We start from the raw sequence: 16,683 nt of genomic DNA on the forward strand, positions 1-16,683 counted from the left end.
AGTATTTTTTGTAAAATATTAGTTTTAGTGTGCTAAATGATGTAAACCTGGTATCACTTTAATCAAACTGACCTAAAGCAGAAATCTGGCTTATCACGTTTACTATACAGTGAATTGCATAAAAATGAAATAAAAACATTTCCTGAATTGTTGGGTTCGATTTATTATGCTCTTATTATATCAGAATGAATGAACTCAGCAGAAATAGGCATTGTACAGGTAGGATTTCCCCAAACATGAATACTGCCAGAAGTTTAAAGGGAACCTGTGTGAGACTTGTGTGCCCCCACGCTATTTAAATGTCTGTCTAGTTCTGTAAAGGATAAGCAAATTGATCCCCCCTATAACCCTAAAGCAAAGCTCAAGGACTGAGAAATCTTGTTTTGAAGTTTTCGACATGTGCGTCTGTAAGTGCATTGGGGCATGATGATGGAGGGACTTGCAGCTCCTCAGACTCGCTCTGCAGTCCTCTGCCATGTATCGGAGCTAATTACGTGTCAATCAACCAGAGGAGAGTGGCGCTAGGTGGAGAATACAGCGCGAGACTGAGGAGCTGTAAGTGCATCGTCACTGCTTGATGCACTTACAGACACATATACATAGAACTTCAAAACGGGATAGTTTGCTGCTGGAGTATCACTTTGAGGTGATAACAGATCAACGTTATTATCTTTTAACCCCTTAGCGACCGTCGATACGCCTTTTAACGGCGGTAATTGAGTGTACATAAACTACAGCGACGCTAATTCACTGCGCTGTGGAGAAAGTGAATAGTGTCGGATTTTCTCCGGGGTCTCGGCAGCCGTGGGTAGCCGAGACCCCAGAGAACATGAATTGGTCGGTTTTTACTGACCCTGCTTTTGTGATTGTCGTTATTAACCCTATAACGGCGACCGCAAAAAAAGCTGCGATTTTGCATTAAATTTCTCTTTCCTCTGATGTGATCGCACACCAGAGGAGAGAGAACTAGGGTCCCCGATTTCCCCCCCCTCCGGTACCTCTCCGTGGTCCAGGGTCCCCCCCCCGGTAGTCCCGCGTCCCGCGCCGGCGTCCTCCGGTGGGCGCCGCCATCTTGGATCTGGAAGAATCTGCCGGCTCCGGCTGGCAGATTCCATTCATTCATTTTGATCACTATGTTTATCACCCCCTTAGTTAGGCCAACATAACGAAATAAAGAAAATATTTTTTTTTTCAGTTTTCCGCTAGGGTTAGGGCGGCACGGTGGCTCAGTGGTTAGTGCTGCAGCCTTGCAGCGCTGGGGTCCTGGGTTCGAATCCCACCAAGGACAACATCTGCAAGGAGTTTGTATGTTCTCCCCGTGTTTGCGTGGGTTTCCTCCGGGTACTCCGGTTTCCTCCCACATCCTAAAGACATACTGATAGGGAATTTAGATTGTGAGGCCCATTGGGGACAGTGATGATAATGTGTGCAAACTGTAAAGCGCTGCGGAATATGTTAGCGCTATATAAAAATAAAGTATTATTATTATTATTATTATTATTATTATTATTATTATTATTATTATTATTATTATGGTTAGAGTTAGGGTTAGGGCGAACTAGGATTAGGGTTAGAATTATGATTAGGGATTAGGGTTGGGATTAGGGTTACGGTTGGGATTAGGGTTAGGGGTGTGTTGGGGTTAGGGTTGGAGCAAGAATTGAGGGGTTTCCACTATTTACCAACTTTGGGGTCTAAAAAGTGGGGTCTAAAAAATCACTTTTGTGGAAATAAAAAAGACTTATTTTCACGGCTCTACGTTATAAACTTCTGTGAAGCACTTGAAGGTTCAAAGTGCTCACCACACATCTAGATCAGCTCCTTAATGGGTCTAGTTTCCAAAATGGGGTCACTTGTTGGGGGTTTCCACTGTTTAGGCCCGTCAGGGGCTCTGCAAACGCAACATGATGCCCGCAGACCATTCCATCAAAGTCTGCATTCCAAAATGGCACTCCTTCCCTTCAAAGCTCTCCCATGAGCCCAAACAGTGGTTCCCCCCCACATATGGGGTATTGGCATACTCATGACAAATCGCACAACAACTGTGGGGGTATGATTTCTCCTGTTGCCATTGTAAAAATAAAAATTTGGGGGCGAAAAGATCATTTTTGTGGAAAAAAATTTTGATTTTTGATAATGTGTGCAAACTGTAAAGCGCTGCGGAATATGTTAGCGCTATATAAAAATAAAGATTATTAGGGTTAGGGCGAACTAGGATTAGGGTTAGAATTATGATTTGGGATTAGGGTTATGGTTGGGATTAGGGTTAGGGGTGTGTTGGGGTTAGGGTTGGAGCAAGAATATGGGGTATTGGCATACTCAGGACAAATCGCACAACAACTGTGGGGGTATGATTTCTCCTGTTACCCTTGTAAAAATAAAAATTTGGGGGCGAAAAGATCATTTTCCTGGAAAAAAAATGATTTTTTTATTTTCACGGCTCTACGTTATAAACTTCTGTGAAGCACTTGAAGGTTCAAAGTGCTCATCATACATCTAGATAAGTTCCTTAAGGGATCTAGTTTCCAAAATGTTGTGACTTGTTGGAGGTTTCCACTGTTTAGGCACATTAAAGGCTCTCCGAACGCAACATGGCATCCGATCTCAATTCCAGCCAATTCTGCACTGGAAAAAGTCAAACGGCGCTCCATCCCTTGAGAGCTTTGCCATGTGCTGAAAAAGTGGTTTACCCCCACATATGGGGTATCTGCTTATTCAGGAGAAATTGTGCAACAAATTTTGTGGTTGATTTTCTCTTTTATCACTTGTGAAAATAAAAAAAATTGGTTCTGAAGTAACTTTTTTTTTTTTATTTTTGCAAAAAATTTAAATGTTAATTTTTTCCTTCCACATTGCTTTAGTTCCTGTGAAGCACATAAAGGGTTAATAAACTTCTTGAATGTGGTTTTGAGCACCTTGAGGGGTCTAGTTTTTAGAATGGTGCCATTTTTGTGTATTTTCTGTCATGTACACCCCTCAAAATGACTTTAAATATGATGTGGTCCCTAAAAAAAAAAAATGGTTTTGTAAATTTTGTTGTAAAAAGGAGAAATCGCTGGTCAACTTTTAACCCTTATAACTTCCTAACAAAAAAAATTTTGGTTCCAAAATAAAATTGTGGTGATGTAAATTAGACATGTGGGAAATGTTGTTTAGAAATTTGTGTGACACATCTCTCTGATTTAAGGGCATAAAAACTTAAAGTTTTAAAATTGCAAAATTTTCAAAATTTTCGCCATATTACCGTTTTTTTCATACATAAACTCAAGACTTATCGAAGTGGTAAAATTTCTAACATGAAGTACAATATGTCACGAAAAAACAACCTCAGAATAAGCGGGATCCATTAAAACGTTCCAGAGTTATAAACTCATAAAGTGACAGTGGTCAGAATTGTAAAAATTGGCCTGGTCATTAAGCTGCAAACTGGCTCTGTCGCTAAGGGGTTAAAGACAAGACAAAGAAATGATTTGGGGACATAAAATTTTCTGACATGTTCCCTTTAAGGCAGATACGCACTATAGAAATAACAGAATGATCTAACGGATCAAGGATGATGACTGGGCAACACAAGATACCCCTTCAAAACTCCACAGGATACATTGGCTATTTTGTCTTTGGGTCAGTTCTGTAGGCAATCGTGGTTCCCCGTACATAACATGAAGGTTTAAATACTATTGGAGGGAGGGAGGTGATGGGTCTGTTGTACAGCTTGTGCCCTCTATTTAAGTTGATTGGATTGTCCAGTTGTAAGGGGTACTGTTGTGAGGTCATTCTCCCCTTCACTACTGAGGCCCGAGGAACTCCCTCTTCTGGTAAAGAAAGGTAGTGAGCCTGATTATCAAACACCTGAGGCTGATGATGATGACTGGCTGAGTGGAGTTACTGACTGGATATAAGGCTGCCGACGCCCTTCTGCCCTGCGGGTGATTTCTCTCTGGGATCCTTGGAGACCAGTCTGAATTCCTGCTCCTCTAAAGCTAAGTTTGCTGCTCGGCTTTTTGCATTTGTGCTTTGACTTTGTTTTGCTTTGTTTTTCTGGATTTCTGCCATTCCCTGCTGGGGTGTGCTGAATTCCTTTAGCTCTGTCTTCTGAAAATACCTGAGTGCTGATTTTAGTTTTTGAAGCCTAGCTGCTTCAGGGTCTTTTTCATATCAGCTTGTTGGCTTATGTCTTTGATAGGGTTTTTGCAGATTGCAGACAGCAGCCTTCCTGTCCTTTCCTATCTAGGTAGTTTTGGGCCCCGGCTTTGCTCAGTCTATCTTTCTGTCTGTGTTAGTGTTTTCATCTTGCTTCACCGTCATTATATGTTGGGGGCTGCCTATTGCTTTGGGGTCTGCTCTGGGGCAGTTTAGATTTCCCCTTTCTTTCTTTAGGCCTATTTAATTCTCCGGCTGTGATCGAGGGGTCTAGGGCATCGTAGGAACCCCCCACGGCTACTGCTAGTTGTGTTGATAGGTTCAGGGGTCTGTAATCTGATAGTTGCCAACTTCTCTGGTTTTCTGGACTTGGCTTGTATTTCTGTTTTTGCCTCCTACGGTGACTCAATCATAACAGAATCACCCGCCATACCGCAGATCCTAGGGTACTCAATAGCAGGAAAGAATTGTAAAAAAAAAGTGTATATTTTTTCCTCTATATCTCTGAGGCCGTAGGGGGAATTTTTTTTTCTCTCAATGGAGATAAAGCAATTGTCTGATCGTGTGGAGCAGCTCGCTGCGGAAGTGTGGGGAATTTCCGCCTACCTTGCTCATTCACATGCTGCTGAACCAAAGATTCCTACACCTGATGTATTTTTTGGGGATCGGTCTAAATTTTTGAATTTCAAAAATAATTGTAAATTATTTTTTGCCTTGAAGCCTAACTCGTCAGGGAGCTCCGCGCAGCAGGTTAAAATTGTCATCTCCTTGCTGCGTGGCGATCCCCAGGATTGGGCGTTTTCTTTGAAACCAGATGATCCTATTCTGACTAATGTGAAAGCATTTTTTCAGGCCTTGGGGTTGTTGTATGACGAACCTAATGCCATTGATCAGGCTGAAAAGACCCTGCTGGCATTGAACCAGGGTCATGATTCTGCAGAATTGTACTGTCAAAAATTCCGAAAGTGGGCAGTACTTACTACCTGGAATGATAGTGCCTTGGCTGCTCTCTTTCGGAAGGGGTTGTCAGAAGCCGTAAAAGATACTATGGTGGGATTTCCTGTTCCCTCTGGTCTTGACGATTATATGTTATTAGCCATTCAGGTTGATCGACGTCTGCACGAGAGGTGTTGCCACCTGTTGAACAAATGTCTGAACCTATGCAATGTGATAGTTTTTTCCAGAGAGCAGCGTCAGGAGTTCAGAAGGCGTAATAAGTTGTGTTTTTTCTGTGGAGATGCCTCTCATATTATTTCTGTCTGTCCTAAACGAGAGAAACGCTTTGCACACACGTTTTCTGTTGGGGGTGTTCAACCTAAGTTTCTTCTGGCTATTACTCTGATCTGCTCCCTGTCCACATTTTCCGCCAAGGCTTTTGTGGATTCGGGAGCAGCCCTAAACCTAATGGACTTGGATTTTGCTAAACGTTGTGGATTTCCGATGACACCACTGCAGACGCCTATCCCTTTGAGGGGGATTGATGCTACTCCTTTGGCTAAAAATAAACCTCAGTTTTGGACCCAGGTGGTAATGCGGGTCGCCCCAGACTATCAAGAAAATTGCAGATTTTTGGTGTTGCATAATCTGCATGATACTATTGTTCTGGGGTTTCCCTGGTTTCAAATTCCTAATCCAGTTTTGGATTGGAAAACTATGTCGTGAGTTGGGGTTGTCGGTGTGCCTTTAGTGAGGCTCCGGTGTTTTCCACCTCTCCTCAGTCACATGATGTTCCTGATTATTTGGCGGACTTTTATGATGTATTTAGTGAGAATGAGTCTGCGTCTCTGCCTCCTCATAGGAGTTATGACTGTGCAATTGAACTGAGCCCGGGGTGTAAATTTCCCAAGGGTCGGCTCTTCAATTTATCTGTACTCGAGCACGAGGCTATGCGATCCTATATTAAGGAGGCGTTGGAGAAGGGTCATATTAGACCATCCTCGTCACCCTTAAGTGCCGGTTTGTTTGTTTTTTTGTAGCCAAAAAGGATGGATCATTAAGACCTTGTATTGATTATCGTGCCCTCAACAAAATTACTATTAAATATCAGTATCCGTTACCCCTGATTTCTGATCTATTCTCCAGAGTTAAAGGTGCTTGCTGGTTTACCAAGCTTGACCTCAGGGGGGCGTATAATCTTATTCGCATTAAGCATGGGGATGAATGGAAGACGGCGTTTAATACTCCGGAGGGACATTTTGAGTACCTGGTGATGCCTTTTGGGCTCACTAATGCCCATTCTGTCTTCCAGTGCTTCATGAACGATATTTTCCGAGATTTTGTCGATAAATTTTTGATTATCTATCTGGATGATATTTTGATCTTCTCCAAAGATTGGGATTCTCATGTGGAACATATTCGGACTGTGATCCGGATCTTGAGGGAGAATTCCCTGTATGTCAAAGGATCTAAATGCCTTTTTGGAGTACAGAGGATTTCTTTTTTGGGATTTATTTTGTCCCCGTCAACTATTGAAATGGACCCGGCCAAGGTACAGGCCATTTACGATTGGGTTCAGCCCACTTCTTTGAAGGCCCTCCAGAAGTTTTTGGGTTTTGCTAATTTATATCGGAAATTTATAGCAAAATTTTCTAGTATTGCCAAGCCATTGACTGATTTGACTAAGAAGGGTGCTGATGTGTTAAATTGGTCTCCGGAGGCTGTTTCTTCCTTTCAGGAGCTGAAGCGAAGATTCCCCTCCGCCCCGGTTTTGCGGCAACCTGATGTCTCACTTCCATTCCAGGTAGAGGTGGATGCTTCTGAGATTGGTGCAGGAGCTGTTTTGTCCCAAAAGGATCCTGTAACATCTAAAATGAATCCCTTTGCTTTCTTTTCCCGAAAGTTCTCTCCATCTGAACGTAACTATGATGTGGGGAATAGGGAACTGTTGGCCATGAAATGGGCATTTGAGGAGTGGAGACATTGGTTGGAGGGAGCCAAGCATCAAGTCGTGGTCCTCACTGACCACAAGAATTTGATTTACCTAGAGTCGGCTAAGCGCTTGAACCCTAGACAGGCTAGGTGGGCCTTGTTTTTTACATGTTTTGATTTTGTGGTCTCTTTTCTTCCTGGAACGAAGAATGTCAAGGCAGACGCCCTCTCTAGGAGCTTCTTTGCTGATTCTCCTGTGGTGACCAAGCTTGCTACCATCTTAGGCGAAGGGGTAGTTCTTTCTGCCATCTCGCCCGATTTGAGACGTGCTCTGGAAGAGTTCCAGGAGGACAAACCTGAGCGTTGTCCCAGTGGAAAGTTGTATGTTCCTGACCAGTGGAAGAAGAGAGTGATGTCTGAAGTTCATTGCTCTGCTTTGGCTGGTCATCCAGGTATTTTTGGTACTAGAGATCTGGTGAGTCGTTTTTTTTGGTGGCCCGCCTTGTCTCGTGATGTCAGGAATTTTGTGCAGTCCTGTGGGACGTGCTCCCGGTCTAAATCATGTTCTCGCTCTAGTGGGTTGTTGATGCCTTTGCCTGTCCCCAAGAGGCCATGGACCCATATTTCAATGGATTTCATCTCTGATATGCCTGTCTCTCAAAGGATGACTGTTATTTGGGTGATTTGTGATAGGTTCTCTAAGATGGTTCATCTTGTACCACTCCCTAAGTTGCCGTCTTCCTCTGAGTTGGTGCCCCTGTTTTTACAACAGGTGGTTCGTTTGCATGGGATTCCTGAGAACATTGTATCTGACAGAGGAGTCCAGTTTGTGTCTAGATTTTGGAGAACTTTCTGTTCCAGGCTGGGAATTCAGTTGTCCTTCTCCTCTGCTTTTCACCCTCAGACCAATGGGCAGACAGAGAGAACAAACCAGACCTTGGAGTCATATTTGAGATGTTTTATTTCTGCTGATCAGGATGATTGGGTTTCATTTTTGCCCTTGGCCGAATTTGCTTTAAATAATAGAGCTAGTTCTGCCACTTTGATGTCACCTTTTTTTTGTAACTTTGGGTTTCATCCTCGATTTTCTTCAGGGCAGGTGGAGCCCTCTGCCTGCCCAGGTGTTGACACTGTGGTGGAGAGAATGCACCAGATCTGGGACCAAGTGGTGGATAAGTTATCTCTCTCCCAGGAAAAGGCCCAGCGGTTTTCCAACCGACATAGGACCATTGGTCCCCAGTTTAAGGTTGGTGATATGGTGTGGTTATCATCAAAAAATATTGCTATGAAGGTGGCTTCTCCTAAGTTTAAGCCTAGATTTATTGGACCTTACAAGATTGTGGAGATTATTAATCCGGTCTCTTTTCGTTTGGCTCTTCCTGTCACATTTAAAATCCATAATGTGTTCCATAAATCTTTGTTGAAGAGGTTTGTTGAACCTGTTGTTCTGGGGGTGGCACCTCCAGACCCTGTATTGGTTGAAGGTAACATGGAATATGAGGTGGAGAAAGTACTGGATTCCCGTCTGGCTAGACAGAGACTCCAGTATTTGGTTAAGTGGAAGGGTTATGGTCAGGAGGATAATTCCTGGGTCTCTGCCTCTGATATTCATGCCAAAAGATTGGTGTGTGCCTTTCATCGGGCTCACCCTGATTGCCCTGGTGGCGTGGTTGAGGGTTCGGTGACCCCTCCTCAAGGGGGAGGTACTGTTGTGAGTTCATTCTCCCCTTCACTACTGAGGCCCGAGGAACTCCCTCTTCTGGTAAAGAAAGGTAGTGAGCCTGATTATCAAACACCTGAGGCTGATGATGACTGGCTGAGTGGAGTTATTGACTGGATATGAGGCTGCCGACGCCCTTCTGCCCTGCGGGTGATTTCTCTGTGGGATCCTTGGAGACCAGTCTGAATTCCTGCTCCTCTAAAGCTAAGTTTGCTGCTCGGCTTTTTGCATTTGCGCTTTGACTTTGTTTTGCTTTGTTTTTCTGGATTTCTGCCATTCCCTGCTGGGGTGTGCTGAATTCCTTTAGCTCTGTCTTCTGAAAATACCTGAGTGCTGATTTTAGTTTTTGAAGCCTAGCTGCTTCAGGGTCTTTTTCATGTCAGCTTGTTGGCTTATGTCTTTGATAGGGTTTTTGCAGATTGCAGACAGCAGCCTTCCTGTCCTTTCCTATCTAGGTAGTTTTGGGCCCCGGCTTTGCTCAGTCTATCTTTCTGTCTGTGTTAGTGTTTTCATCTTGCTTCACCGTCATTATATGTTGGGGGCTGCCTATTGCTTTGGGGTCTGCTCTGGGGCAGTTTAGATTTCCCCTTTCTTTCTTTAGGCCTATTTAATTCTCCGGCTGTGATCGAGGGGTCTAGGGCATCGTAGGAACCCCCCATGGCTACTGCTAGTTGTGTTGATAGGTTCAGGGGTCTGCAATCTGATAGTTGCCAACTTCTCTGGTTTTCTGGACTTGGCTTGTATTTCTGTTTTTGCCTCCTACGGTGACTCAATCATAACAGGGTACAGTACTTTTTTTTTTTTGCCTATTGCACAACTCTATTCTGTATGTTTAAATGTGTAAATAAGGTTATGCTCTTTATTGCTGCTAAATATACTTTTACACAATGCATATTGTATTTTACTGTAGGGACAATGCAGTAGTTCCATTAGCCCACTAGAGGGGGGCATTTTAGCATACATAATACAGGACTGTAAATAGGAGTCACTGGGTGTAAGTGAGAAACATTTCCTGTAGTAAGGGAATAGGGAGAGGGAGCCCAGACAGCTCAGGTGGGCTTAGAGCCTGGACTATAGGACAACGCAGTGTCCTTGTAACTTTGAAGTATTGGAGCCCAGCCATCCAGAGCAAGTGGGTCAGAACAGCAGCAAAGACAGCTGTGAAAAGCAGTAGTAGGAATTGGAACTGCAGGAGAAGTCACAGTAGTTTAGATGGGCAGGTCGCTCATCATGTGGCAGATCATCGCATGGGTTGACACCCTCAGATCTGGGGCGAAACTGCTGAGGGAACCCTCAAGCGCAGAGATTCTGAACAGAGGATGCTGAGGAACTGTATGATTCGGTCTGACCCGGGAACGTGCTGTAAACCAGGAGAGAAGTACAGGGAAAGAGGAAGAGATACACTATGCTAAATCTGATGTTGATGCTGTGATTAATGTGGATGTGCTGTGTATGAAGACTAGTAAAGTTGTGCATTTAAAAGTTGAAATGGACTGGCTCAATTTGTGCAAAACCTGACTGAGGGAGCCTCCAGTTACATAGAGGAGACCCCGACGGTGCAGAAAGTGGAGCCACAGGTATACTGAGTAATGAACACTGTTTGCATGTGATGGGAGGCAAGGGCGTGCCAGATCCGTTGATCTCTGCCACAACTATGGCCCTGGCCATCCCTCACACAGTGTGACATGGCCCTTTCCTCTGAAAAGGGGCACAGCTCCGTATATTGTATAATGGCCACAAGTGGTGCTGCTAGCTCTTTCTCGTGCAGTACAAGAAAAAGGACTTGCAGCTCCATTCACAAGCATTACACAATGTGCAGCATTGTGCCATTTCCTTGTGTTATAGTGACTTGAGTGATCTGATTTGGTTTGGTTCTTGACAGTCAGACAATCAATCTGATAGATTTTCCAATGATTTTATCATTGACCTATGGGAAGTAGCGGAGGCTTTTACAATATGACTCAGTTTTTTTTACCAATACAATAAAACCATATTTCTGGCATCTGACTTTCCCGCTTTGCCCGGGTGCACAGTATAGTTTTTCTGCATTTTGCACAAAGCTTGTAGTCTGAATAGTTTCCATTCTGCAGGGAAGCGTGGTCTTTCTAATAATTATGACAAAAGCTCATGCAGTCTGGTTTGGCTCATCCATATGATTTTTCTCATAAAATAAACATCTTTCCAACCATACATTTGTAAACTTCCAGTCTACGGCCAGCTGTGGATTCTGTAGAAAACCCACACATGTCTGGGATTGAGAGGTGGAGATGTCAGATGGTGAGGCAGATACTGGCAGGCAAATACCAGACAAATATTTCGGTCTTATCACAACTGTGATTCATCCCGCAAGGGAGAAGCTGTTTCTGATCAATTCAGTCACTCTCTATTCCAGCTACTGCATAAAGAGTATAAAAATGCAGGAAGACAGGAACTCCTGTTACTACTTCTATGGTCCAAGGATATGTGTTTTATCAATATTAAAGACCTGTGTTCTAGCTGGACTTCAGCCATTTTAAATCGTAAAGGTGCGATGAGAATAAGTTTCATGACTAGATTAGATTAAATAGGGCATCAAAGTGTAAAAAGTTAGATCCAGTTATGCCGGATTTTGGTTTTGCTGCGGAACAATACAAATAAATCGTAGCATTTGGGGAAAGACAGTACAGTGTTTTTCATAAGTATTACCACCCCCCCACCACCCTTTTTTATATATTTTGTTACATTACAACCTGTGATTAAATATTTTTGTAATCCAATTCGTGTGTGATGCATCAGCACGAAATTGTCTAAGTTGAAATGAGAAAAATATAGGCTTAACTTAAATTTATGGGATTAAATAACTAACAATTGGCAGGTGCCTATTTATTCACCCCCCCTAAAGTCAGTACTTTGTAGAGCCTCCTTTTGCAGCCATTACAGGTGCAAGTCACTTTGGATAAGTCTGAGCTTTCCCCATCTTGCCACTGGGATTTTTGCCCGTTCCTCAAGGCAAAATTGCTCCAGCTCTTTCAAGTTTGCTGTTCACCAGAGGAAAGAATCTATCTTCAAGTCTGATCAGATTCTCAATTGGATTAAGGTCTGAGCTTTGACAAAGCCACTCCAAAACATTTACACATCTCCTCTTAAACCACTTGAGTGTTGCTTCAGCAGTGTGCTTTTGGTCATTGTCTTCTTGGAAGGTGAACCTCTGTCCCAGTCTCAAATCACTGACAAACAGGTTTTGCTAAAAAAAAAAAAAAAAAAAAAATCCGTGTTTCTCGCCATCTATTTTTCCTCAGACCATTTTCTCTGTCCCTGGTGCCAAAAAACATCCCCACCTCATGATGCTGCCACCACCATGTTTCACTGTGCGTGGTGTTCTTGGGGTGATGAGCAGTGTTGGTTTGGCATCAGACAGTGTTTACCTTGGTGGCCAAAAAATAAAATTTGGTCTCATCTGACACAGTAATTGGTACAGAATTGAATGTATCATCCAGAAAATTTTGGTATGCTTCTTGCTTCCTAATGTAGCTCTTTTGTGACATCATAGATTTAAAATGGCTCTGTTAGTGGTCTCCTGGCAGCTCTAAAATGACTGCCACTGACAGGCTTAATGCAAGCCACTCTGCTTAATACATTCCAGTGGTTGCCCTGTCCTTCACCCTCTAACACCTCCACAGTGATCTGAACTTAAAACAGGGGTCCCTGGGCTGGGGCCACAGAATGAGCTGCTCTACAGTGGTGCAGGGTGGCAGGAGTGGTCAGGCAGCTGGGTCAAAACCAAGAGGACAGAAACTGTACAAAATCCAAAGATGCAAGAATAGTCAACAAAAGAAGCCAAGGTCAAAAACGGGAAACAAACAATTGGATGGCGCAGGGAGCTGATAACTCCGGCTGGCCAGCGCACACTAATCTTAGTGGCTGGTCAGAACCTGCGCCATCCAGAGATTCTTGTTTCAATATCTGTTCTATCACCAGCGCTACTGTAAGGTTCGGCGGGACCGTAGTCATGGCCGAGGACACCTGGGCTTTAGTGTCGCCGGCCTCCTCTCACAGAAAAATGTCCACTAGTCAACATACTTGTGCCTCCTGTCCCGGCTCCTTCAGTATCTTCCCTATGTCACGGGGGAGCCTTTCCAATCAGATTTACATTAACTGAGACACAGTCCATTTCAACTTTAACAAGAACATCTTTACTGGGTTCATTACACAGCACATCCAAACTCTTCACATCTTTTACAACAGGCTTCGCAAAACAATGTTCCTTTTCTTTCCCTGCACTACTCTCGTGATCACAAAGCGTGGGCCCGGGTCTGACCATCCCTGAAGATTCCTCAGCATCCTCTCTATACAGCTCTGCTACGGATATGCTTCCCTTGGTCTGTTTCACCCCAGACACAAGACTACTGATCCCATCATCTGACACCTGCAGCCCCTAATAACAGAGCAGGAGCGGCGGATGGGGGTATTAGCGGCTGCAGGTGTCACATAATGGGATCCTGTTATTAGCGGCTGCAGGTGTCACGTGATTGGATCAGTAGTCCCATCAGCTGACACCAGTGACTGGAGGTAAGCTTTATAACGCTGACCACAGCTGAGCACTCCCGCTGTCTTTTGACAGCGTGGGAACCATGACTCTGATCAGCGGGGATGATTTCCCCGCTGATCAGAAGCGGTGTTTTCCGCACTGCCATGCACATGACAGCGCAGCAAACACTGGATGTTCAGGCCCCCATTCAAGTGAATGGGGTCCGTGTCTGGGTACTGTTCTCAGGGCCGGTTTTAGACAAAGTGGGGCCCTAGGCAAAGTTTAAAATGGGATCCCAAATGCTAACATATTGCACATCATGCAGAAGCATTTTGGTTGTAGTTACATGCGCTGAGTTCAGGCCGCTAAATGAGTGTGATCGACAATATTGAAGTCGTTCAACACTTGTTTCCTGGCCTCTTTCCACAGTCTGAGAAAGAATGATGGGGACAGAATGATCACTAATAGATCAATCTGTCCCCATACAGTATCATGTTACAGGAGCACATCTACAGTTTACATCCCATAGTCCTCCATATAATGTGCCCCATAGTCCTCCATATAGTATAATACACTCCTCATAGTCCTCCATATATTAAAATACACTGCTCAGTCCTCCATATAGTATAATACACTCCTCATAGTGCTCTATAGTATAATGCACCGCCATAGTCATCCATGTAGTACAATTCACTTCCCATAGTATAATGCACCCCATAGTTCTTCATATAATGTATTCCCCATAGTCCTTGATACAGTATAATGCAGCCCCCCTCTTATAGTATAATGCAGCCACCCCATAGAGCATAATGCAGCCCCGCCATACAGTATAATGTAACCCCCATAGAATATAATGCAGCCCCCCTCTTATAGTATAATGCAGCCACCCCTTAGAGTATAATGCAGTCCCTCCATAGAATATATGGCAGCCCACTCATAGAGTATATTGCAACCCCTTATATAGTATAATGTAGCCCCTCCATAGAATACAATGTAGCCCTCATATAGTATAATCTAGCCCCCATACAATATAATCTAGCCCCCCATAGATTATAATGCAGCCCCCATAGAATACAATTTAGCCTCCTCATATAGTATAATGTAGCCCCCTCATAGAATATGATGCAATCACCCCCCCCATAGAATATAATATAATATAGCCCCCCATGGAATATAATGTAGCCCCAAATAGAATATAATACAGCCCACATCCCCTTAGAATATAATGCAGCCCACCATATTATATAACACAGCTTCCCCCATGGAATATAATGTAAAATGTAACCCCCCATGGTATATAACACAGCCCCACATGGCATATAGCCCGGCCACATATGGTATATAGCCCCCCCCCGGCCGAGATTGGCTCCACAGTCCAGCACACAACGATATATATTTAAAAAAAAAAAAAAAAAACACTCCTCACCTTCTCCTCGTGCCCGCGCTGCTCCCGGCTCCTGTCTCCTGCTCTGCCTGGCACACAGTGAGAGCACGATGACGTCATCACGCACCCGCTGTGTCAAAGGCAAAGCGGGGAATGATGGGAGACGGAGCGTCAGCTGACGCTCTCTCCTCCACCAATGCTGTGAACTGTACCCGTGTCTATGACACTGGTATAGTTTAATGCGGCGGTGGGGGGAGTCGGTGCTGGGGGCAGGTGGACACCCCCCTGCCTCACAGGGGCCCCATAGCGGCGGTGTGATGTGCCACTAGCGGGGGGCCCCTGGGGGAGCAGGGGGCCCTAGGTAGCTGCCTGGTCTGCCTGCCCCTAACGCCGGCCCTGACTGTTCTGACACCCGTACTCAAACTTGTTTGTAACTGTTCGGCCTAACCCACTAGACCCAAACATACAGATGTCCGCACATATCTGCTAGGCATCATGAGTTGGGTGTATCTCTGACAATGCCGGCACTGGTTGGACAGTGAGGATGTTAACATTTGTCAAAATATTCTTAACTATTCAGGCAAATATTATTTCATGGGAAGGTCAAGTATGTACTAAAACACTGAGGAGAAATGATCGACTCTAGACGCTATAGGTCTGGCAAAAATTAAGAGACTACTTGCAAATGTTCAGTTTGTCTGATTTTTCTCTTTATAGGTATGTTTTTGAGTAAAATGTAAATTGTTTTTATTCTATAAACTACTGACAACATGTCTCTGAATTTCCAAGCAATAAATTTTTGTATTTTTTTTCTGACAAAGAAAAATGGTCAAGAAAAACGGTCAAGAAAAACCCCCCCAGTGCTTTCAGACCTCAAATAATGCAAAGAAAACAAGTCATTTAGAAACAATAATACTAATGTTGTAACTCGGGAAGAGTTCAGAAATCAATTTTTTGTGGAATAGCAATGATTTTTAATCACATCTTTCATGCGTCTTGGCATGCTTTCCACCAGTCTTTCACACTGCTTCTGGCTAAAAATTTAAGCAGTTCTTTGATGGCTTGTGACTATCCATCGTCCTCTTGATTACATTCCATAGATTTTAAATGGGGTTCAGGTCAGGAGAATAGGCTGCCCATGACAGGGTTTTGATGTGGTGTTCTCTTAATTTTTTCCAGAGCTGTACAGTATATACTTTTTTTTTTTTTTTTTTTTTTTTTTCCAGTACAAGAAAATGCTTAAAAAAATACTTTTTAATAATTTCCGAGTGTAGCTTATGGTTCTGACAGCTGTCCTATTGATAGTGTGTTTTCTAATGTTTTACCGTTACCGGAACTCGGTAAAAAGATGAATTTTATTTTCCTCATCCTGGCCAGACGGTTTGCTTGTGTTAAGAATATTTCTATTTCCTATAACAAACTATTATACACAAACTTGATCTGCGTCATTCCCGAAGCTGGGCTAAGTTTAGATAAGATGGACCACTTCCTGTTACTGCCACGCCAACCCATTCAGAGGTGCAGATACAGATGAGGCATGAAGATCCCCAGCTGAGTCATTCTCACCGCCTTTAGACTAGACATCCATTTACGTGATACTGTACATTTTTAAGAACCGCATAGATTTAATTACACAGCTTCCACGAAGCTTGTGTTTTTCTTTTTCTTCAGCTACCATCAATCTCTTGCAAAATAGTATAATAAACTGCCATTAGCAACAGATTCACACCAGACTAAATGCCGGGCAAGTTAAAGTGTCCATCAAGTAAATGTATCAGCTGTTGAGTTGACTGTTCCTGTCCTAAACATTGTACATAAATATATCATGGCTGGCTGACACTTGATCTGAAGGCAGTAACACAATCCCAAAGCTGAAAAGACACTTCATCTGGTTTAGTGTAGTGCTGAGAATCCCACTCGCATCTATTTAGGAAAGTAGTAGAAGTGAAGAAAGTAAATCACTACGTACCATACAGTGATGTGATCCAGGTGTTGACGTTCGTTTTGACTTATAGCTGTGTGTGTGTGTGTGTGTGTGTGTGTGTGTGTGTGTGTGTGTGTGTA

At 43.6% G+C, this 16,683-nt stretch overlaps 1 protein-coding gene across 2 annotated transcripts in view; it reads left to right on the forward strand.

Moving 5' to 3' along the window:
* The window catches only part of SULF1 (sulfatase 1), a 264,486-nt gene that overhangs the window by 213,938 nt on the left and 33,865 nt on the right, over positions 1 to 16,683 (forward strand). The window lies entirely within an intron of this gene.

Source organism: Dendrobates tinctorius, unplaced genomic scaffold (genome assembly GCF_039654945.1).
Source record: "Dendrobates tinctorius isolate UK_male_01 unplaced genomic scaffold, ASM3965494v1 ptg000082l, whole genome shotgun sequence".
Classification (NCBI taxonomy): Eukaryota; Metazoa; Chordata; class Amphibia; order Anura; family Dendrobatidae; genus Dendrobates; species Dendrobates tinctorius.